This window comes from Choloepus didactylus, chromosome 16 (genome assembly GCF_015220235.1).
Source record: "Choloepus didactylus isolate mChoDid1 chromosome 16, mChoDid1.pri, whole genome shotgun sequence".
NCBI lineage: Eukaryota > Metazoa > Chordata > Mammalia > Pilosa > Megalonychidae > Choloepus > Choloepus didactylus.
The window spans coordinates 64590727-64615954 of NC_051322.1; the positions used below are offsets into that span (position 1 = coordinate 64590727).

General features: G+C 41.0%; 1 protein-coding gene across 6 annotated transcripts in view; it reads right to left on the minus strand.

Annotated features, from left to right (window-relative positions):
* The window catches only part of DLGAP1 (DLG associated protein 1), a 945880-nt gene extending 923207 nt beyond the window's left edge, over positions 1 to 22673 (minus strand). For all 6 annotated transcript variants that reach the window (XM_037805638.1, XM_037805641.1, XM_037805640.1 and 3 more), the window contains exon 1: positions 22436 to 22673. The gene's annotated coding sequence lies outside the window, so the exon portion shown is untranslated. The remainder of the gene's footprint in view (positions 1 to 22435) is intronic.
* Between the last annotated feature and the right edge of the window lie 2555 nt (positions 22674 to 25228).

A 25228-nucleotide genomic window follows, 5' to 3' on the forward strand; every position in this document is an offset into this window, starting at 1 on the left:
TGGTTTAGGATTGGTTTGCTGTTCATTTTCTAGCTTCTTCAGTTGATCCATTAGTTCTTTGATTTTGGCTCTTTCTTCCTTTTTAATATATGCGTTTAGGGCTATAAATTTCCCCCTTAGCACTGCTTTTGCTGCATCCCATAGGTTTTGGTATGTTGTGTTCTCATTTTCATTCGTCTCTATATATTTAGCAATTTCTCTTGCTATTTCTTCTTTAACCCACTGATTGTTTAGGAGTGTGTTGTTTAACCTCCAGGTATTTGTGAATTTTCTAAGTCTCTGATGGTTATTGACTTCTAATTGTATTCCATTGTGGTCAGAGAATGTGCTTTGAATAATTTCAATCTTTTTAAATTTATTGAGGCTTGTTTTATGTCCCAGCATATGATCTATTCTGGAGAAAGTTCCGTGAGCACTAGAAAAGTATGTGTATCCTGGTGATTTGGGATGTAATGTCCTGTAGATGTCTGTTAAATCTAATTCATTTATCAGATTGTTTAGGTTTTCAATTTCCTTATTGGTCTTCTGTCTGGTTGATCTATCTATAGGAGAGAGTGATGTGTTGAAGTCTCCCACAATTATTGTGGAAACATCAATTGCTTCCTTTAGTTTTGCCAATGTTTCTCTCATGTATTTTGTGGCACCTTGATTGGGTGCATAGACATTTACGATTGTTATTTCTTCTTGCTGAATTGCCCCTTTTATTAGTATGTAGTGGCCTTCTTTGTCTCTCAAAACATCCCTGCATTTGAAGTCTATTTTATCTGAGATTAATATTGCTACACCTGCTATCTTTTGGCTGTAGCTTGCATGAAATATTTTTTTCCATCCTTTCACTTTCAGTTTCTTTGTGTCCCTGTGTCTAAGATGAGTCTCTTGTATGCAACATATTGATGGTTCATTTTTTTTGATCCATTCTGCGAATCTATATCTTTTAATTGGGGAGTTTAATCCATTTACATTCAACGTTAAAACCGTGAAGGCATTTCTTGAATCGGCCATCTTATCCTTTGGATTATGTTTGCCATATTTTTCCCTCTCTCTATTAATATCCTTTATTGTACCCATACCGAATCTCTTTAGTACTGAACCTTTCTCCAAGTCTCTCTGTCCTGTCTTTGTTTCTCTGTCTGTAGGGCTCCCTTTAGTATCTCCAGTAGGGCAGGTCTCTTGTTAGCAAATTCTCTCAGCATTTCTTTGTCTGTGAAAAATTTAAGCTCTCCCTCAAATTTGAAGGAGAGCTTTGCTGGATAGAGTATTCTTGGCTGGAAATTCCTCTCACTCAGAATTTTAAATATATCGTGCCACTGCCTTCTCGCCTCCATGGTGGCTGCTGAGTAGTCACTACTTAGTCTTATGCTGTTTCCTTTGTATGTGGTGAATTGCTTTTCTCTTGCTGCTTTCAGAACTTGCTCCTTCTCTTCTATGTTTGACAGTGTGATCAGTATATGTCTCGGAGTGGGTTTTTTTGGATTTATTCTATTTGGAGTTCGCTGAGCATTTATGATTTGTGTATTTATGTTGTTTAGAAGATTTGGGAAGTTTTCCCCAACAATTTCTTTGAATACTCTTCCTAGACCTTTACCCTTTTCTTCCCCTTCTGGGACACCAATGAGTCTTATATTCGGACGTTTCATATTATCTATCATATCCCTGAGGTCCATTTCGAGTTTTTCAATTTTTTTCCCCATTCTTTCTTTTATGCTTTCATTTTCCATTCTGTCATCTTCCAGGTCACTGATTCGTTGTTCAACTTCCTCTAGTCTTGTACTATGAGTGTCCAGAATCGTTTTAATTTGGTCAACAGTTTCTTTAATTTCCATAAGATCATCCATTTTTTTATTTAGTGTTGCAATGTCTTCTTTATGCTCTTCTAGGGTCTTCTTGATTTCCTTCATATCCCGTACTAGGGTCTCATTGTTCATCTTTAGTTCTTTGAGTAGCTGCTCTAGGTGTGTCTCTTCTGGTCTTTTGATTTGGGTGCTTGGGCTTGGGTTATCCATATCGTCTGGTTTTTTCATATGCTTTATAATTTTCTGTTGTTTTTGGCCTCGTGGCATTTGCTGACCTCGATAGGGTTCTTTTAGGGTTTGTAGACCAGTTGAAGTCCTTATCTCTAATTTATCAGATCTACAGCTTCGTGGAGTACACTTTCTCTAACTAACCAGCAGGTGGCGTCCACGAGCCACCTGTTCTCCACAAGCCAGATCTCCCCTGCTTAGCCTTTTTGGTGAGTGGGGGAGTGAGTCTTGTGGGGCCCAATTGGTGTCCCAAGCTTGCGTGTGTAGTTGGTGTTGCCTGCCCTGTATGTGGGGCGTGTTTCTGGGCAGTCGGGGAGGGGGGGTGGCCCTAACAATCAAATCTCCCTGTTGATCCTAGAGTTTTAAAGCTACTGCAATAGTCTAATCCTTCAGTTCAGTCCTGCCACAGTTTGTCTCTGCCACTGACCCACAAGTCTTTGGTATTGGCGTATGGCTCCTGAGACTTGCAAGTGGGCCCCTCTTCCAGGCTGTGCACCCCGGGTCCTCTGTTGAGGGATGACTGTGCTATGTCACAGGTGAGTGCCGTCCCCCCAGGGCAGTTCTGGGCTGCTGGGCTGTGTTGGGAGGCTCCCAGTCTGCTCAAATGATGGCTGAATGGGGCTCTGTTAATTCACACTGCTCCCCCTTCCCAGCTCTGGGACATTCAGCTGAGGTTGCAGGGAAGGCTAATGTCCACGCCCAGTTTTGTGGTGTGTGCCTGTTATTTGAAGCACTTCCGTCACACTGGGTTGTCTGGGACAGCTCTGGGCTATGGGGCTGGCGATGGGCAGGAGTGTTTCCTGTCCACCAGGATGGTGGCTGTGAGCGGACACCCCCCTTTTCTTGGGAAGTTGTGTTGTTTAGTGAATTTTCTCAGCCACTGGATTATTGCCTTTTGTCTCAGAGCTCTCTTAGTTCTGCTCTTGACTTGACGTGCCCAAATTTCAATTCTTTGAAGCTTTCTGTATTGAGCTTCTTAGAGTAATTGTTTTAGAAAAAGCAAAAAGGATTTAAAAAAAAAAAAAAAAAAAAAAAAAAAACGGTCCTCCTCAGAGATTTAATGGGTTATTGAAATGCTAATAGACAAAGCAACCAGGGCCATTAAGGAAAGGTGCCCAGGGCAGAGAGATCAGCCTTGCTTCAGGATTTGCATATGCGCCTCAAGGCCTGATCTCCGCCCTTCCCCTTTCTGTGTTCACCAGAACTCCAAAAATCCTCTGCTTTTATTTTGGAGTTTTTCGTGTTGTTTTTGTTCTATGCCTGTCTCCTCTCTGCTGGGCTGGCTGCTCTCAGAGTCTCTGGTGTCTGGCCTCAGTCTATCTATGGTTGGAGTTAGAATCAGTAGAATGAGTTTCCGATAAGAGCAGCCACTGCAATTCTCCCTTCTCCTTCCCGGAGCTGACAGCCCCTCCTCCCCCGGGACTGAGCCTGGCAGGGAGGGTCGCGGGTCCCCTGGCCGCAAAAACTTACAGATTTCGCTGATCTCAGCAGTTCCACGTTTTCATGAGTGTTGTATGAAGTATGCCCAAAGACAGATTGCTCTGTGGTGTCCAGTCCACGCAGTTCCTGGCTTTTTACCTACTTTCCTGGAGGAGTAACTAAAACATGCAGCTCACCAGTCTGCCATCTTGCCCCGCCTCCCTGCCTTAACTCTTAACACTCCTCTACGTCACATAGTTTTATGCTTCAGCCATCCTTATTTCTCATTTGCTAGCCTTGATTTATCATGTTTCTCTCGAAGCTTCTGCCTCTCCTTGGGATGCCCTTGCTTCCTTTCTTGCAAGGTGAGCCTCTAAGTGTTGTTCAGGACAGCCTGAGGGATTCTATAGCTTCCCCTGGAAGATTTGCAAACCACTTCCTCTGGGTTCCCTCAGGACCTCAGGTATGCTTATATATCATTATTTCAAAATTTCACCTACATTTCTACTCCCTCCATAACCTGGTATATTTGTACTCCAATATCAAACACAGTGCATGATAAAATAAAGGATCAATAAATATTTTCAGAAGTAGTAGACTGATGCTACTGTATAATAGATCCTATGTTACTTTAACTCTTCAGAAATTTATTTTGGCTATCATTTCATGATTCTAAAAACTGTGTATATACTTTATTTAGTTGTTCATATATGTATGATTGTGATGACATGAATCCCGCCTCTGTCTGCTAATGGATCAAAAAAAAAAAAACCTGATTCCACAAATCTTGAATAAAAGTAATACTAATCTTGAAGAATTTTACTGTACTAATTTCACCTAGCATATGGCATAGAAAACTTCTGCAAATCCTTCTTAAACATGTTTTATTCCCGAGGTTTTCAACTTGAGGTAACTGTTTAAAATCTCTCAGGCTCTCATGCTGTGCTCAATCACTTACCCCTGACCCCACCCCATTACCCCATTCTCCCCATTCATGTCCTCCTTCCTCACTTTCGCCAACCACCCTCTCCAACAGCATATCCCATAGCCCCACTCCCACTCCCAAGCAATGCAGTTTATTTTCAGCTTTCCAGGTCACACTTACTATCTACCTAATTTACATAAAACCTACTCAAGCTCCCTTCACAGACTTCACAGCCTTTCAAAACGTAACTGCTGAATCCCTCACCTCATCCTTATAATCCTAAGGTCTGTAAAGTCATTCAGCTTCACTGTTTATTTCATATTTCACTAGAACCTCTATGTTTCCCTGGCTCTCCTCTGAAATTATAATTCAAAGAATATTAGTATTTTAAGGGAACCTCAAAATCACATGGCCATCCCTCTCACTGGACACCTGGGAAAGCTAAGACTCAGAGAGGTGCACATTCGATGCCACAGAACACTGTTCCGGTAACACTGTAAGACGAAGAGGAGGCACTTCAGATGCATTGACTTGGAAGGCTTAGGAAAGACCTGTTAACGTGCTTCCTTGACTTTGCTCTAGCATCACTGATTGCCACCACTGAGAAACCCTCCCTGATCCTGGTCTGCCAAGCCAGTGACCCTGCTCAGTTCTACCACAAAACCCCACGGCTGCACCCTCCCTTGACCAGTGGATTGAATGCAGCACTGTTCTTTCTCACCAGACTTCAAGTTCACAGAAGATGGAATGATGCCATTTCTTCCGCTGAGTTCCCAGCACTTACTAAGAGCTGGTAGATATGTTGAATTCAAACTCAAAGCCACTGCTTTCAACCCAACTTCTTCAACTAATAGTTATTTAGAACTTTAAATTAAAAAACCCTCTTGTTGCTCTTATAAGCAAGAAATTTTAAATACTGAGAACTTCATTATACCTCACATTCATTCTTTTTGACAAGTACTTATTAAGAACCGATTTATGTCCCAGGCTCTACACAAAAGGGAGTGCTTAGAAAGAATGATGGGGGCAGGTTGAATTACTTTACAAAGGGTGGTCGAGAGTCAACTGAATGGAAAAAAAAAAAAAAAAAAAAAAAAAAAAACTCATGTGAAGATGAGTGGTGATGGAGGTATGTGGGGGTACAGGGGATTCCAAGCAAATGGGACAAAATATCTTAGAAAATATTGGCTATTCTTAAATATTGCATCCAAATATATATGATAATTAGACAATGTGAAGTGAACTACTCATTTTCAATGACAATGTCTAATAAAACTTTTTGACTCATGTACATTCTATGCATGTACATACAAATTAATTATTAAGAACATGCCCAACATAAATAAATTGAATTTGAATTTCAAATTAGGGCATTTGTTGATTTAAAAGTAGCCAAGCCTTTAGCTGCAGATTTCCTGACTTTAACAAATTAATGAATTAATTAATTTTAATGTATTACATTTCATAATACCTGTCGAGTAATTTCACTGAGTTTATGTCCTAAGTCAATTAAACACTCAAATTTATTTTGGATCAGTAGTGTAAGGAATTCAGAACAAAACAAAAGCATTAGAAATAACCTTTACAGAAACACAGGAAGAAATATTTGAGGCATTTCACTTATAAAATATTTTTGTCATCTGTGACCTACAATGACAGAAAGGACTTTATGAAGATCACTCACTATTCTATCAGCTTTATATTTATCAATTCTCATTTCAGCATTGGTTAATTTATATGAGCCAAATATCCTGCACTTAAATTTATTTATCTGTGGCAGGGATGTGTATATATTCAACTTGCCTTATTCTTAAAACAAAACAAAACAAAACCAAAAAACTACACTAACACGCCAGTATTTTATGAGCCAGTTGAATTAATTTGCTCTTCAGTTAAAAAACAACAATGGTGATGTAGCAATGTCTATTTAAACAGAAGGAAGCTTTTAATTCCACGAAACTGAGCTGCATAGAATTCTAAGCAGTAATGATCACTTGCTTTCAAATACATGTTAAGAGGACAACCTGACATCTTTGATTTTCCTTGCCATTAAAGTCCTTAACCGAACCTTGCCAAAGATATGCCAGATTTGTTAACTGTGTTCTCTATATTATGTCCTTATTGCAGATATCATCTGTGTGTGTGCTTCTTTGTCTTTGAGATATGTGCTCATTTATCCTTTCAGATAGATTGCTCAACAGGAGGCAGATAGCTGAAGGCTCTCTCGCTGCCAACAGATCCTTTCCTGGAAAGAAGAGACTGATTTTCTCCAGAGCAAGCAGATGGTCACACCTCCAGAAGGTTCCACAGAGACTCACCTCTGTCACACAAAATTTCTCTGACAAGTGGGAAGAGGCAGGTGGAAAAGGGAAGGAAAGCCAACCACAATCTATTTACGCACTTTGTTCTTGACTGTATCTTGAACAAAAAAGCCTGTCTCTTGAAAGAACCCATCAGAGCAGGCACTGGTTAAAATCAAGGAAACACTCAAAAAAAGGGGTGGGGGTGGGAGTGGATACATAATATAACTGACATTATACAACAAATTAGCTTCCCATTCAGGCTACAGGGCTGTGATTTTAGCAGAAGTCCTGTTATTTCTATTATGTTCTCCACACACAGGAAGGAATTAAAGAAAAATAAGGCAAGTGATGGTTAAAGAATTTCCAAATAACCACCTTTTGGCTGTTGAGGATGTGAAATGAAAGAATTTAAAACAGAACTAAGGTATATCCTGCAGGCAACCAGAGACACATTTCTGAGAGTTACCAGTTTCACAATCCTCCAGCTTCTCTGATTTCCACTTTTCTCGGATGCCGTGCAATTGGCAGGAACTAGGGAAAAAGGGAGTCTAGTGCTAAGAGACCTTGGCTAATTAAGCTTTACCCCCGGCAGTTCCATGGGCTGAAAATATATTCCTTAAAACATGGTATCACTTCCTACATAGGGTAGGCGTGAGGAGAAAATGAGATTATTTACATAAAGTGCTTTATGCATAGTAAGTACTTAAAAAGATAAACTAACTAGTATTATTACTGGCATTGTTACCACAGAGATACAGGTTTGAAAGAAACACGTCCCTATGTTAGAGTTCGCAATCTAGCAGGAGGTCAAAACAAAGAAACAAGTAACTATTATATAACGTGGTAGATACTGTACCTGAAAAATACATGGAATGCTGTTAAAACAGAAAGGACAAAGGAATGACACAGCAGTGAAAATAACCCCACACCTCTCATAGAGCCTTTTCAAATCCCAAATCTAGACTATTTCAAATTAAAGTCTGAGTTAAAAAAAAAACAAAACTTGTTTTTCATATACCAGGAAACTATCAAAGAACAGTACTCCAATCCATCTTATCTGTTTGTTTGTTTTTCCCATAGCTGTTACTCCTTTCTAACATTCTAAAGGAAGTATTATGTTTATGGTTTGTTGTCTGCATCCTTTCACACAAGGGCATGGCTTTTGCCTTTTGTTGTTGTTGTTGTTGTTGTGGGCTGAATTCAAAGCTCTTGGAATAGTGTCTGCCATGCGGTATTTCTTCAATAAATTCTTGTTGGTTGAATGAATGAATAAATGAATGAACTGGTAATGCCACAGTTCAACAATAGGTGTCTTCAGGATCTGAACTGTATTGAAAAAGTAAAATCTGGCAATAATTACCTAAGTTATATACAGCCTCAGTAACCTAATTTACTAACATCTGAAATACAAATAACCTAGCTGTACATACCTTGATTCCCAATGCAGAGGATAACAGACATAATCGAGTGACACTAGATGTTTCTACCTTTACCAAAATTCTCAAATAAAAAGCAATAGTTTACATAAATGTCAATACTTGACAATTTATTGTGCCCATGAGTAAGTGCTCTTGGCTCCCACAACCTCTCACCAGGTTCTGGTCCCGGATCATGGGAAACGATACTCCTCTGAAGGGAGCTGCAATTTCCTAAACATCATCCAGCTACTGAGCACAGAAGTCTGTGCATAAGGGGTGGGGTGTTTTCCCTGTCACAATTTAGAAATCATGTTTTCATAGATATAGGGCCTGAAATGTTAGATAGATATGGTTTTCATTAGGATAACACTACTTTGCTTGTGGATCATGGGTCAAAAAGACTCTAGAAATTTAACTTTAGAAGCCAGCCACTGTCGTACAGCACAATTTTTTATGGGAAAATGTTGTTCAATTCCCCAAAATATTCAACCTCTAAATACACCTTCAGAACAGAACCCATTTATAATCTGGTGTTGCCAAAATTTAAATCATACCAGATGTGAGTTAATCACCTCCTTCTGGAGCACCTCAGGCCACTTCATATATGCCAACATTTTACCCAAAAGGGAGAAAGAAAGATAAAAGACAAGAGAAAAGTATTTTTATTTTTATTCTATGAGGCTTTAAACCTAAGGCACTATGGAATATTGTGATACTCTAACAGATTAGAAAAAACACACGCAAATAATCTAGATACAACTGCTGAGAAATCTTTCCATAATGAAAATCCAATAGAATTTTCCCATCTAATCAATCATTAAAGTTCCCATTCTGTTTTGGTTTTGCCTTTTTTTTTCACCTACTGAGCCCTTTCTAGGAGAGAAACTGCGAGGTGCTGAATATTCACGATACAGAACACAGAAGACGAAACCCACACAGCAAAAGACAGATGCCTGCCTTCGATGTGCACCTAACTCGAGATACACCTGTACCGTTAGGCTGAACCTCAGCACAAGAACCAAGGCAGAGGGGTGGAGAAGCGAGAGCCCGTTGGGCGGTTGCTCTGTCGGGTCTGGGTGTGCAGTCCAACTGAAGTCCAGCCAAGCTTATCTAGGATGAGAACGTGGCGGCACACTGGAGAAATAAAAACCTTCCTCATCTCGCAGCCTCATGCCACAACCTACATTTTCCCCTCCGGAAAATAAAACGGGCTGTATCTACTCTGGGAGTCATCTCTGGATCTGAACCATTGCCTATTGGGTATGATAGTGGAATAGCTAGTGGACAGGCGGAAACTGTCTGACTCAACTATTCTGGGGCTCCAGAGGCCAGGGGAGAAGACTACAGCACCTAAGGAAGACTGGGACGAAGGGGCTGAGGAACAGTGGGAAAGAACTGTGGGTAACTCGTGCCACAGCAGCTGCTGTCTCCCACTCTCCAAGGAGAGCTGCCTCAGGTACAGTCCTGGTAGCTGCGGACAGAGCTAGGGACATGGAAGCCCTCCTCCCCAAGAATGCAGGGGTCATGGCTGAGTAATGGTCACAGCTTTTGATCAGTGAATGTAGATCACTGGGTTCTGGCACTGAACTGTGGTTTTAGCCCACCTAGGACAGGGGACCGACACAGCCATTGTTTCAATAATGCCTCTCACAGGGGTGAAGGTGATGGAAGTTTAAAGGCACAGGGCCTCCCCAAGGCAATGGGGAGAAGGCTGCTGCAGATCGCCATCTGTTGGGCAAGCCAGGAAAGTGCAAATTTTGGGAACTACCAAAAAGGCTATTTGGCATCTTTACTGACCCTCTCCCCATGGCTCTATGGGTCTCTGGTCCTGCTTTGGCTAGGAAATGCTGACTTGGAAAAGTCCTCTCCAGGATGTCCACTCCCCTCCCAGAATCTTTCTCCCAGGCAAAAGCAACTAGAGGCAATTAAAAAAAAAAAAAAAGATGCAAAACAAACAGAACAGATCAAAACTCCTGGAGAAGGAATAGAGTAAAGGAAGCTTTCTTCAGGGGATAAAACAATTGCACAAACAGTGCAATCTTTAAAATTGCACCAAATATCCAGTGCAAGAATCAGAGAAAGAAGAGCGGAAAAATATCTGGTCAGTTAAACAAGGGCAATTTTAAATGTCTAGAATAAGTTGAACCAAGTGTCAAAGAAAAGCCTTAACACAAAGCCAAACAACAATCAAATCCTAGGCAAGAGAGAGAAACAGACCTTCAGAGTAAACTCATCAAAACAGTCAGATGTCTAGGCATCAACAAAAAATTACAAGCTATACTAAGAAATAGGAATATATAGCCCAGTCAAAAGAACAAATAAAAAAGTTGGGGAGACAGAATTTGGAACTAATCAAAGATATTCAAACAAATATGGCTAAAAAGATAAAGGATATTAAGAAGACACTGGGTGAGCATAAAGAATTTGAAAGTATGAAAAGAAACATCAAGAACTTATGGGAATGAAAGGCACCACTAAAGATATTAAAAACACACTAGAGGCATATGACAGCAGATTTGAACAGGCAGAAGAAAGAATCAGTGAACTAGGAGACAGGACAATTAAAATCTTACAGACAAAAGAAGAGATAGAGAAAGAATGGAAAAAATTGAGCAGGGTTTCAGGGAATTGGATGACAGCACAAAGCCACAAACATGTGTGTCCCAGAAAGAGAAGAGAAGTGGGATGGAAAGAATATTTGAGGAAATAATAGCCAAAAATTTCCCAGCTTTTATGAAAGACATAAATACCTATATCCAAAAAGCACAACATACTCCAAATAGACCTACTCTGAGACACATACGAATTAGTATGCAAAACATAAAGACAGAATCCTGAAAGCGGTAAGAGAAAAGCAATTTGTTACATACAAGTGAACAGAAATAAAATTGTGCCCATTTCTCATCAGAGACCATGGAGGTAAGCAGGCAGTGGTATGACATATTTAAGGTACTGAAAAAGAAAAACTGCCAGACAAGAATTATTTATCTGACAAAACTGTCTTTCAAAAATGAGGGAGAATTTAAAATATTCACAAACAGAAACTGAGAGAGTCTGTCAAAAAGAGACCAGCCCTACAAGAAATACTAAAGGGGTAATGCCGGCTGAAAGGAAAAGACAGGAGAGAGAGGCTTGGTGGAGACTATAGAAAAGAAAATTACCAGTAAGGGTAACTAAAAGGGTAAAAAGAAAGACAAAAAGGTATGACATATAAAAGCCAAAGGATAAAACAGTTAAAGTAAGTACTCCCTTTACAGCAATAACATTGAATGTTAATGGATTAAACTCCCCAATCAAAAGACACAGGTTGGCAGAATGGATAAAAAATATGATCCATCTATATGCTGTCTGTAAGAGACTTACCTTAACTCAAGGACACAAACAGGTTGAAAGTGAAAGGTTGGAAAAAGATATTCCCTGCAAATAGTAACTGGAAAGGAGCTGAGGCAGCTATACTAATATTGGACAAAATAGACTTAAAATGCAAAACTGTTATAAAAGGCAAAGAAGGACACCATATATTAATAAAAGGGGCAATACAAGAAGAAGAAATAATCATAAATACATATGCACCTAACCAGGGTGGCCCAAAATATATGAGGCAAACACTGGCAAACTGAAGGGAGAAATAGGCATCTCTAAAATAGTTGGAGACTTCAATATCACTTTCATCAATAAATAGAACATCTAGACAAAGGATCAATAAGGAAACAGAGAATTTGAATAATATGATAAATGAACTAGACCTAACAGACATATACAGAACATTGTAACACAAAACAGCAGTGTATATGTGTGTATATATATATACATTCTTCTCAAGTGTCCATGGAACTTTCTCCAGGATAGACCACATGTTGGGTCATAAAAAAAAGTCTTAATAAATTTAAAAAGATTGAAATTATACAAAGCACTCTCTCCAACCATAATGGAACAAAGCTGGAAATCAATAACAGGAGAGGAACTGGAAAATTCAGAAATATGGAGAGGTTAAACAATACACTCTTAATCAACGGGTCAAAAAAGAAATCGCAAGAGGCATCAGTAAATACCTCAACACAAATGAAAACAAGGACACAACATATCAAAACTTCTGCGATACGGTGAAGGCAGCGTTACTATCTGGAACATAGACATAGCTAGTATCATGATTCTGCTGACCACTTTCCAGCAGAAAACTCTATTTAAAACCTCAATGTTTATCCTTTAATACTAAAAAAGAAAACATCAGCTTTAATATACTTGTCTTTGGAGTAAGTCCAATAACGTTTAAAAACTCAACATGACCCAAAACCAGCTCAATTTTTTTCACTACAAATCAGCTCCCTCTCCGCAAACCTTACATGTTCCCATAATATCACTTCTCCCAATGCCCTCACACTCCAAAATATCTAACTCGGCCTACGTCCTCCCCATAACTAATTACCAATCACCAAGTAAGCAGCTGCTAACCATTCACAAACCGCACTGCTGGCTAGGGCCTTAGGCCCAGGAGAGGTGCAAAAACGCATACTCCAATTCATCACTTCAAGGAGCTTAAAAGCTAGGAGTAGTCATATAAAACATTTAAAATGTAAATCATAAAGTAAACGATCCAGATAAATGCAACTGGAATTCAGAGTAGAGTTGAATTTGGGCTGGAGTAGTCATAAAATGCTTCATGTGAGAGGTGAGATTTGACCGGGCCTTGAAGAAGAGAGGGCTTTAAAGAAATTATGTTAAAAGAAATCCTTGCTCGTGATAAATCAAACAGTATAGAAGAACATGAAGCAGAAAGAAAATCCCTGAGTCCCTTGTCCGAGTCCCTAGGGGAATATACTGTTAACAATTTGACAAGTAGACAGAATGTAAATAAACGAAGAGAAAAGAATGAAGAGGAAAGAATGGCCAGAAAAGCACCGTCTGGACAAGCAGTGGGCAGTCGTGGTAGGGAAGAGGGTTTTATGGAAGGGACAATTAAGAAAGGAAGTAAGGAAAGATGGGTGGCAGGCTGTGTCTTTGCTCACACGTTCCTCCATCAACCATGTTCAGGTACGTGCTCGGGGCAGGGGTATAAAGCTGAATGAGCAACAGTGTGACTCCCCCAAGGTCAAGGACAAAGCTTGAGGACTCTCGCAATGGCCTTGACAGTGCTTTAGAAAAGTACAACCAGATGCAAATTTAATCAGAAGAGGGTGACCCCAGAAGCAGGAAGCCCAATAAGAGGCTTCTGTGTTCTGGGCATAAAATAATGACATTTTGAATAGGGCAGCAGCAGAATCAGAAAGCATTTGGCTGGAAGAATTCATCAAGTACAACTATCTCTAAGTAGTGACGAAAAAATTAAGACCAAGAGAAGTTATGTGTTTGACCAAATTTAGAAGGTAAAGGATTTTTATACTAACCATTGAAAAGAAAGGCTTAAAGAACTAAATGGAAAAAAAAAAAAAAACTTTAACAATTTATAAAATATAAAAGGATAGTGTCTTTATCACTTTAGTATTGGAAAGGATTTCTTTAGCAAGGTATCTTTCCCAAAAATGAAAAATGCAAAATTAATTTTTTTAAAATAAAACTTTTAAATCAAAAAATGGGAAGACAAGCCACCACCTGGGAGAAAGTCATTGAAATGCATATTACAGAAAAAAGCTTGGCATCCGGAATATAAAAATAACCCTTATAAATCAATGAGTTTTTTAAAAAAAGGTAGGAAAATGAACATGTATGAATAAGTTATCCACAGAAACCTGAATGTTAATAAAGAGAGGGAAAACAATGGTCAACCTTACTAGCAATCAGGAAACAACAAATTAAAGCTACAATGTGATATCATTTCATACCCATGAGACTGGCAAAAAATATAATTTATCATCAAATGCTGGCAAAGATGTGGGACAAAAGGCGCTCCTATAGAGTGCTGATGGGAGTATAAACAGGCACAGTCCTTTTGGTAATTTGGCATTATCTGAAAGCGGGAAGGTACAAATTCCACCCTCCTGGAATTCCATTCAGAGAGATACCCTAAGGAAAGTCCTTGTTTGGAAATAAATGTCCATCAACAGAAGATGGATACATTAATCATGATATAGTTAAATAAAGAATACCATATAGTAATAGTAAAAATGAATGAATTGAATCTACATATCAATCAAATATTGAACAATTAAAGGTGAAGAAGAACACAAAAATTATGTTACCCCATTTATACATAGTTTAAAAACAGCAGAACAAGACTCTTTAGTTTAGGTTCACATACATACATTACAAAGTCTATGGAAATGCATGGGAACAAAACACAAAATTCAGCATTCAGGGTACCTCTCGGGGGACATATTCTTGGACAGAGAAAACTGGGAGTTTCAGGGGTATTTGCAATGATTTATTTCATAATCTGAGTAGTGGGTACATAGGTGTTTATTATAACATTCTTTAGATTTTTGACATTACCAAAATATTTCTCAATTACTTTTAATTAATAATAAAAACAAACTATTTTGTGACACAGGTATGGGGAAAAAGAGAAAGAAGTGAGTCAACTATTATTTGAAAAAATTTGAAATGTTTTCCTTTTTTCCCATTTTTACCTCCCTAGACCTGATTCTCATCAATTTTTGCTTCATGAAACAGTTTCCTAAGGCTTGTGTTCTGACCTAGTTTTAGACTCATCTCCTTCTCAGTGCAAGAGGCCACTTCTTTATGTCTCTGTTATCCAAAATCCTTCAGTGTCTCCTATCAACTCTGAAGATTCTTGTTTAGCCATGAAAACACTCTATAATATATCTCTATCTTTCTCAATCAAATTCAGCTTCAGGTCTAACTAAAATGTACTAAAGCAGCTAAAGCAGGGGACCATCTCACTATTCAAAGAATATGCAAAGTTAATTTGGGTCTCCATATCTTTATTATTGTTTAACTTCATCCCAATGGTCATCCCTTCTTCCCATTTAAGTCTTGCCCACACTTGAAGGTCCATATTAAGACTTCAACCTTTAGGAAGCATTCAACGATGCCCCCATTTTGTTGAGCACTCCCTCCCCATAAAAGCCCAAGATAAATATAATTGGTCCTACATATTTGGGCACTTAGTTTTCTTATGTAATACATTACCAATTATCTCCTACGTCTTAATCTTATCCTTTCAATTAGACTTTAAGCTGACGGAAAATTTGAACTATGCTTTACACTTCTGTATTTTCCACAGTAATTAGCACATGGGAGATATTATAAATAATTTCTGTTTGCCCGTATGTGGAAAGGCTATATACATGCCAAATAGCTGACATCCATCATCTAAATCCCTTAGGATTGCTATCATCAAGGCAGAACACTTTAAATTATTAATGAAAGAAATATAAATCTAGAGAAATTAGCAAGCATCATAGTTTGTAAAAACATGGGCCATATCCATGTTGAATCTTACCTTTTCTCACAAAACATTTAAGGCTGAACAGTGAATCCGGCACATAATGCAGAGTGCCAAGTGAGTACACATATGCACAAAGCTGGCCCACGATATCCAATAATTCCAGTATCCCAGAAGCATAGAGAACATTACAAATCTTGGGGAGATATCTAGAATGCTATCACTCCATATCATTTAAAATGGAGATTCCAATATCCCCTATGAATAAGAGCCACTCTACATAGACCTTAACTAAGTACCTATATAGAAACACAGCCTCAAGCAAAAAGTCACTTGCGGCCACTTCTTTCTCTCCCCCTACATTTGTCTTTCATCCCTGGGATCTAATTCATTCTTTCAGTCCCTCGGTGCTCCTTCCACATGCAAACCCTATACTTGCCACTGTCTCCACGACTCCGTGTACATATGGTCTCTTATTAGGAGACAGGCATATAAACAGAAAACTCAAAACAAAACTAAGATATAACTATGTAACTATGTATCAGTTCAGTGGAGGCCCAGAAAGGAGTGCTCAATCCTATGGAGTGAGGATTAGGAAGGATTTCATAAAGGAGCTTGTGCTAAACCTGGAAAGATGGGATGAATTCAACATGCAAGCAAGCGGGGATCCTTAAGTTATTATGTTTATTTTGAGTAGGAAGGAGGAGAAAGGTGAGGGAACAGGAGTTTGTTTTAAATCTTCAATTTGATTTCAGAACCTTTCCTCTGTTCATAAACAGACCAACCGTTTCCTAGTTGGGAAATGTAGTACAAGGTAACCCATCACAGCTTGGCCAAGGAGGGATCAGGTCAGTATTTACTAAACGTTATCAGAATAAGTTTAGGATCAAAGAATGTGGAGTTTGACATTGCAAAGAGGGACATACCAAAGCCATGTACCTAGCCAGCTGGGATACAGATTTGCAGTCACTCAATGATTTATTCATTCATTCTTTCAACTGATGTTTACTGATCACTTATTAAGTGACAGGTGTTGTGTTAGGCAGTGGTGATATTTGGTGAATGTGCTATATTTAGTTCTTGATCTCAGGTACACACAGTTCAGTGGGTGTGCTGATTTGAAGCTTTTATGTACCCCAGAAAAGGCCATGTTCTTTTAATCCATTCTTGTGGGTGCTGACGTATTGTGGGTGGGACCTGTGATTAAGTTGTTTCCCTAGAGATGTGACCCCACCTATTCAAGGGGGGGTCTTAATCCTTTTACTGGAGTTCTTTATTACGAGGATAAAAGACAGAAAATAGCCAAAAGAGCTCAGAGAGAGAAACCCCCAGAAAAGCTTAGAGGAAAGCCCCTGGAGGAGCTGAGAGAGCCACTGAAGCCAGGAGCTGAAAGCAACGGAAGCCAGGAGAGAAGAACCAGCAGATGCCGGCCATGTGCATTGCTATCTGACAGAGGATCCCCAGATGCCAGGGGCCTTTCTTCAGAGAATGTATCATCCTGTTGATGCCTTAACTGGGACATTTCCATGGCCTTAGAACTGTAAATTTGTAAGCTAATATATCCCCATTGTAAAAGCCAATCCATTTCTTGCATATTGCATTCTGGCAGCTTTAGCAAACCACAACAATGAGGAAGACAGTCAGTCACATAATCACTGCTTACTGTAAAAGGATCATGGAAGAAAAAAAAACTATAAAGTGCTATAAATGCATTCATCTAGAGGGTTTCACTGATTAAATGACTTTTGAGCTGAGGTTTAGACAAGGAGAAATAGTATAGGAAACAGGATTCCTGGGAAGGAGGCAGGGTAAATACCTGGCCTGATTCTGACTCATAAAAGTCATAGAATCAAGGGAGTCTCATCTAAATTGTCTGAGCAAGGGCTCACATGGCAAATTTTCAAACGTGTTAACAGTTCTGAGGTTCCCTCTTGCCCTCCTCTCCCCAACTCTAAATGGGAAAGAGTATCCCTGTTTGAAAGAATGAAAACGGGTACTTTTTCCTTCTGGAAAAAGCTTGGAAGGGAGTGAATGTGCCTTGCCTTTTTCCTAGCATAGTATGATGAATCATGTCAAAGAATAGTTGTTTGGAAAAGTCTGAGACAAGATCAAAATGCCATCTTTCTCTGAAACTGAAGCATGTATTTTGTAAAGAAATCTCAGTGATATCTAGCAGGGAAATTTCTCATCTAGAAATAGACCTCACACTATGAGTTTTCCACTGAAATTGAAACAAAGAAAGAAAGGGTTTCTGGGGAAAGGGTATAATCCTGAAGTTAGAGTGACGGTTACTGCCAGTTCTCCCATCATATATTCAAAAAGTTCTACAGTAATAGAATTAAAAGAGATGTCACTCTAGCAGATGTTTTCAAATCAGCCAAAACCGTATCACAGAGTAAAGCAGCAGGGCTGGAAATGTGCCCAGAGAGACCTTCCCACAAGCAGCCTGAGGGAATCATTTAAGTAGTCTCTGAACCCTCCGAATGCAGAGACAGGGAATCTTAGGCGAAGGAGATAAACAAGTCACAGCACAATTCCTCCTCTTCTAATTGCTTATCTATGGCTTCAACAAGACCTCCACTCTGCTGAATTACTAAGAAATCCCAGGAAGTTTTGGCAGCTCCAAATTACACTCTTCAAGTGTCGCTTACTAAGCTGACACAGAAGCTTTGAAAAAAAACATAGAAATTGTGTCTATAGGATGCACTCAGGTGAGAAAACCACAGTAAGTGGGAAAGAAAATAAACAATTTAATTACAGGGAAATCCTAGGAGCAGGCTGACTGCATCTTCCAGGTAGGTCCACAGTGTTCCTATCTAGTCCACAACAAACTGGGTTGGGACGATCAGAAGCCAGCTCTGTTGGTTCTCAGCTGCCCAAGAACAGGCCCAAAAATCTGGGCTCAAGATCTACGAATACAAGCTTTATGGATATATCCGGAAGGCTTCCTGTGTGTGAGCTGGTTTTCATATAATGCTACCCAGTAATCATTAACTTCCACAGGAAGGAAACAAAACAAACAAACAAACAGCAGCAGCAGCAGCAGCAACAACAACAAAAAATAAAGCACCAAACAGGAAAAATCTTGAGTCGGTTAGGAAGAGAATATCCCTAGATTCTCACCCACACACCAGTCATCTGCCCTCTACCATTTACCACAATGGAGGAAGCAAAATTGTTGGGTTGACATGTTTCATATGCAATTAACCTCTGCGCAATGACAGTAAGGAAGTAAGGCCCCAAGGAAAGTCGTTTTCCAGGTTAACCTCCTTATTTCCACACCACAGTTTTCTTTTTCCCAACCACATGTTCTGCTCTGCAGGTTTGTGTATTGCAAAGTTACGGAGGAAAAAGTAGCAATAATATATACTACTTATTTATTTATTCCTGTAAGTCCAACAGATACATGTTTACATGTTAGTGATTGTTGGCAGATGTCTGACATTGTAATGATGAGGAAAGAGAGCTGAAACTTGGTATCTCACACAGTGATCTGTGGGTGTTTAATCAAATAAAGTGAATGACTAAAGACTGGTTTTCAATCCTCCTCTGTGGAGAGGAATGTGTTAGACCTTCCTAGGAGCAGAATCTTTGATAATTCCTGCCCACCTTTTTAGGGGGGGCAGTAACAGGAACCAGGCTACATATTCCCCATAACAAAAAAGGAAGAAGGTCTGTCCGGGGCCACTGCAGTTATTCCTCTCTGAAAAGGAAGAACTACAAGCCTATAGGATCTTCTAGAAATAAAAGAAACAGCACAAGACATGGGATGATTTTAAAACTTCAGGTATCTCAGGGCATAAAGATTTTCCAAAATGCAAGAAAAGGGCCTTCTTGTGATAGTACTTCCTTAAACTAAAAATTTACAAAGAGAATAGCATACCATGGACACAAGGCACAGATTTTAATATTGGGGGTTAGGGAAAGCTTAGGTTTTTAGAAGTCCTTCCTCCCAGTTTTAATGGTGTTCCCTTAGCAGGGGAAAGTAATTATGAAAGGAGGAAAAGAACAGAAACAAAATAACTTACAACTACATTGTTTTCTTAAATTAAGAGTAGAGAGGCAAGTGTGGTTTCTATAGAGATGAAATCTTCATAAAAGTCTTCCAACTGGATGTTTGCCTAAAAGGAAGCAGATTTCTTCTGTACAAAGCAGAGTGGCTCTGATAAAAGAAGAACAAATTGTGGGACTAACCAAGAAGGTACCGTAACATGAATCTGAGCCTATCACATAAATATCCTTATAAAAATAATTGAAATAAAGCCATTAATTGCTGTATGAACCAGCAGTTGGAACCCTGCTTCCTTAACTAAAGAGCACATTAAGATAACATTATACTGTTCTTTTTGAATCTGAAATTTAGTTGAGCCCATTATGTGAAATCAAAATCAGAACACTGAATTTGTTTCCAGAAGAAGTTACTATTCTAGGAACTCACCTCAATTAAGTTGTAACTGAAACTATTACTATGTTACATAGCTCTAAATACGTACTTAGTAAACTTAAGTTCCCCTCTTCCAAGATTTAATTTTATATTTAAAAATAATGCATATGGCTATATGGAACACAGGCATGCAAAGTTAGAGTTAAACCAAAGTGCATGCAGTTTCTATTCCCAAGTTCAATTCAACAGAATCCTTAAGCTTAGAAGATTTTAGAAAGAACAGAACAGTTAGCTTTAGGTTACTCCCCTAGATGAGCTCACTTACATTTGGGGGTGGGAGTGGGGGTGGGGATGAGGCAACTTGTTTCCACCTGCTTTCAATAATCATTGATACGCTTTATCAAGTTTTTAGTCCCAGCAGAACAAAGTTCAGGCTTAAGTAGAAATTAAAGATGCTAAACCATGAAAATTCCCTATAGGGAAAACTCATGTACATATTACTTCTCAAAAGGACAATTGCTCATCCATGAATTGAAGAGCTTGTCAGAAAATTACTTCATAATTGCTGAATCTGTCAACCAGTTCATTTTGACTATATTTACATCGCCTATAATTTCAGACGAAATATTTTTATTCAGCAAACTAAATCTTAGACAAGCAATATAGAGAGAAATGGATGTAAAAAACTGAAAAATAGCCTATGTTTGAAAACATTCAAGATTTTTCTCACACAAGATAATTAACATCTTCCCTTGTGATTCAGTTAATATTTTAGAAGAGTCTCAGAATTTTAGATCTGGAACTAGAAATATTTCAAGGCAGTGACTTCACTGCACCAACTTTAAACTGAAATACTAAATCCAAAGGGAATTAAGAATAAGACTAGTGACACCAGATTTCTATGAACTTTCCCCTTTCATGCCAGAATATGAATTTTCTGAACCGAGTAGTTTTTATAACCCAAACATTTCAATTTCATACATGTTCACATAAATATATTCAACATTTCTTTATAGCATTGAACTTCTTTTTAAAAACTTAAACAAAGAAAACTTTATCCTCTTGGCATTAGAAAAATTAGTATATTCTAACAGTTCTTATCTCCATGTCATTTCCGTTCAAACTGGAATACATACTATTGCTATATATGTAAAATGACACAGGCCACTAGAAAATTCCTTCCGGAAACTGAAATTCTGCTATAAATAACAGTCAAAAGGCAGTTACTCCTTCACAGTAAAAATAATTTGCAAGATATTCGCATTCTGTCCTGAAATCCTTTTCCTACTTCTTCACACTCCTCACCCCAGTAACTGACAATACCTCCGATTGATCTGTCACCACTTTTTACGAAGACATTCGTTAAGACCGTAAAAGCTAAGACTTGTCTGTCCTCGCTGTAATTCCATAACTTCACAGGCTGGGGAAGGGGCGTCCGTCTCCTACACACCGGAAGGAGCCAGCCTCACTCTCAGGAGCGAGTCTCCCTTGAGTCCGTAAAAGAAAGAAAATCTCACTCACAGCGTTCCTATCCTCGCTGCCTGGCCATCTCTAACCCCTTCCCTTGTTCACCGCCGCCCATCCTCGGACAGAAAATTCCGCAGCACTCCTGACCCCGCGCGAGGCGAGCCCCGGGCCGGGGGCGCACCGAGTCGGCGGGGAGCGGACACAGGCACCTCAGGGTCCCCGGGCAGGCACCCGGGTGGCGGGCGGTCCCTTCCCACCGCCTCCCGGCGCGCGGGGAGAAGCAGGGCCAGCTCGCCGCCGCGGAGCGCGCAGCAGCCGGACTCCTGAATGCAGGGTCTTCATCGCCGCCCCCCCCCCCCCGCCAACGTCCCTCCCGCAGCTGCAGCCGCCACTCAACGAAAGTGCAATTTGTTACCGCTCCGGGCCCCGGGGCCAGGGCGCTGTTCGGGTCCCGCGTCAGTGCCGCTCATTCAGGGTGCTCTCCGACTTGCTGGATCCCGGGTCTCAGCCCCAGCCCCGCCATTCTCCGGGAACTGGCCTCGGCAGCGGCGGGAGCGACGCTCAGTGCCCCCCTCGTGGGACCCCCTCCTCTCCGTTTCTCTGTGTGTGTCCCTCTGTCTCTGTCTGTCTCTATGTGTCTCTGACTCCCTCTCTCGCGCTCTTTGTGGCTCTGTTTTTCCTGCCTTTCTCTCTTATACACACACACACGGGGGAGGGGTTTCTCCACGATCAACGCCAAAATGTCACCCCAAAAGCAAGTGCAACAACTTGCTCTGAAAACGACCCGGGCACCTATCGAGAAATACCCATGCAGCCAGCAGCCCCGAGACGCCCGGCACGGTGTCCCCGGGGGGTGTGGATGTGGCCGGAGCAATGACGGGGAACGGTGTTCTCCCCTCCCCCTGCCGGGACCCTGTCTCACAACGAGAGCCGTTCCCTCCCGGATCCCGGGGACAGCCGCGAGGACCGTATGCCCAGAGAGGGGCGCGCCCGCCCCCGGGTTCCCAGAGCTCCCGGGGCTCCGGGGGTTCGGAATGCCCCGGGCGGCGAGAGGGAGAAAAGCAGCGACCGCGAGGCGGGGGAAGGAGCCTCCCAGCGCGCCGCGACCCCGGCGGTGGCGGCCGCCCGACACCACGGCGCAGCCCGGCGTTATTACCTGTCCGCTGCCCGCAGTCGGGCCCTCGGTCCTCCGTCCGTCCGTCGGTCCACGAGCCTGGGAGCGAGGATGCGAGGGCTGTCCCCGCGGCCGGGACAAGCTGTCAGCGAGGTGCGGAGACAGAGCCGCGAGCGGAGCGGAGGTGGCTGCGGCCGCTCGGCTGCTGAGGCTGCCGCTTGCCAGGTCGGAAGAGCCAACGAGGCCACGTCCTCGGGATGGCGGCGTCCGGAGCGTAGCGCTCGCCTCTGGCGCGGAGGCTGAGGCGGCGCGCGGGGCTGCCACCCGCCCCTGGCTGCATGTTAATACTGCTGGAGGAGGAGTCCCGCGCTTCCCCGCCCAACCACGGGCGCCGGCGCGCGCCGGGCGGGGAGCGGCCGCGGCCCGGAGCCAGCGCCCCCAACGCCCCAGCTACTGCGCGCCGCCGCCGGCCTGGCTCTGGCCCCAGCCCCCGCCCAGGCACGTGCGCCCAGACCTGGGCGCCACTCGCCTCCCCGAGCGCGCTCCTGGCCTGCCGGGCTGGCGGCCGATCTCGGGGGGTTTGGAGCTCCCCCAGGAATGGGTTCTGCCGGCTCAGCCTTCGAGTGGGAAGTGAGTTCACACCTGACTTGAGGGAAAGCCCAGCAACCCCGTGGTGGGCGTGACCCCATCCATCCCCCTGCGCAGCAGCTTTGGAGAATTAAACCTCCCCCTCCTCTCCTGCCAGCAGTTGCTCCCAACCTTGTCTTTTAAGGGAGAAAATGTGGAGACCTCATAACACTTTATATGACAGGAGAGAAAGTTGGCGGGCACAGGGTTTGTCGACCGCTCCTCTCCATCCTCAGGGTTCCCAGAAGAATTTTTGAAGGAGCGCTCCCCCGGGAGAAGATGGATAGCGAAAAGAGTCCCAGAGTCAGAGGGACTGACGTTCAAACCCCGGCGCTGCCACTTACAAACCGTTAATTCTCAGAGCATCAGTTTTATCTACACAACGACGACTCTCCGGAGGTTGCATGGATTAGATTACACAGTGTGGATCTCATCAATTCCTCTTGGTATTGCCCAAGGGTAATTAGAGAAATGAATTCCTTTTTCAACTGCCCCTGTGACCTCAGTAAACTCCACTATCCACCGGACTTACACTTCAAAGCCAAGCCTATGTGCTTAGGTTGAGGACCACGTCTCTAAATCATACTCTGAAAATAGAAAGATCCTCATTGTTTCAAAGTAACAATAGAGATAAATGGTGTAAATAGGTCAAGTGGGATATGGGTCAAAGACAGAGAAAAGTAAATCAATTAAGTATTTATTGAACTCCTGTTCTACCCATTTAAGTACTAAGATCCGTGATGATAAAATAAGGCTGGTTAATTACTGTCTTCCTGTTTCCCTCCAATCAAAAAAGAATGGGCTCTTCATGGAAAATGTCCTTTGTTCTACAAATCCCAGAGAGAAAATTATGCCAAAAAGTATATAATCTTCTTTATGTAATTGTACCCATGAAATTATAGCATAAGATTTAGCATCTGCTTGTGTGATGTCTAATTATAAATATTAATAGACTACCCTTTCTAAAGAAAACATTTCCAAAACAGAAGAGGAGTGGAAAACGGTTTCCATAAAAATATGACTCAGATAAATAATCTCTTTTCCACAATTTCATTGTGATTTTCCATTAAATTAAAAAAAAAAAAAAAAAAAAAAAAAAAACTTGAAACCATTAAGCACTTGAAGGAATGGAGGTAAATTTTCAGCATTGGACTACAATGATTACCAATGATCTAGCAATGCTCCAAAGGAAAGTCCAAAACAATTCAAGAATCACTACAGAGGGGCACTCATGCTTCAAATCAGATTTCATAAAAAGGTGAAATACTGACATGTGAAAAATAGGCTTTATGTTTGGAAAAACAGCAACATTACCTTTTCAGATTTGTAAATATTTTTAATCCATAGAATTTTTAATGGGGGGAAGGGGTCACATAAATGAGAAGGCCCTAACTCAAATCAGGTGGTGTTAGTGGATACAATTACTTTAAGTGGAAAATCAGTTTTCTTACAAAATTCTTGTGGTAGATTTAACCTAGCAATGATAATATCTATATAATGCTACTATTGTTAGGGTTTTCTGACTGTAAGCAACAGAAACCAAATTTGGCTAACTTAAGCAAAAAAAGTAATTTCTTGGAAAGATGTAGAAAGCTTCCAGAAGTAAGCAAAGGCTAGAAAGTAGTCTTGGAAACAGGTAAGATTTGAGGCAGGAAGGACAGAAGCAGTTTGGTTTGATGCTGCATGGCCAACATGAGTAAATGCCAATTGTTTCTTCTAACCTCACATCACTAGATCAGGATTCAGAGTCACAGGATCTGGCATTTGACTGGCACTAACTCTCTGGCTATACCAGGACAGGGAGAGGGATTTGGTTCCTTGACTTCCAGAGTGGAAGGCAGGCCCCTGACTTACGAGCCTTCAAAGAGTACATATGATCAAAGTTAGGTGATTCCTCAGAAAAACATCAGGGAGCTATTAAGGAGAATTTGATACTGGGAGGTCAGAAAACTGATGTCTATTACACTGGCAATGAAATTTAGACTACAATTCTTACAGTTACTTGGAAACAAACTGATATTGTGCAAATAAAATTGATAGTAATTCCATTTGTAGTTGCTTTGCTTGAAAATATTGTTCATACACTTGTTTTCAGTTAAGGAATTTTTTAATGATATCTAAATATTTTCTTATTATCATACAGTCAGCTCATTTAGAAAAGCATAGCACCGCCGAACTCTATTGCAAGCTAGGGCTTAGTCAGTGTGC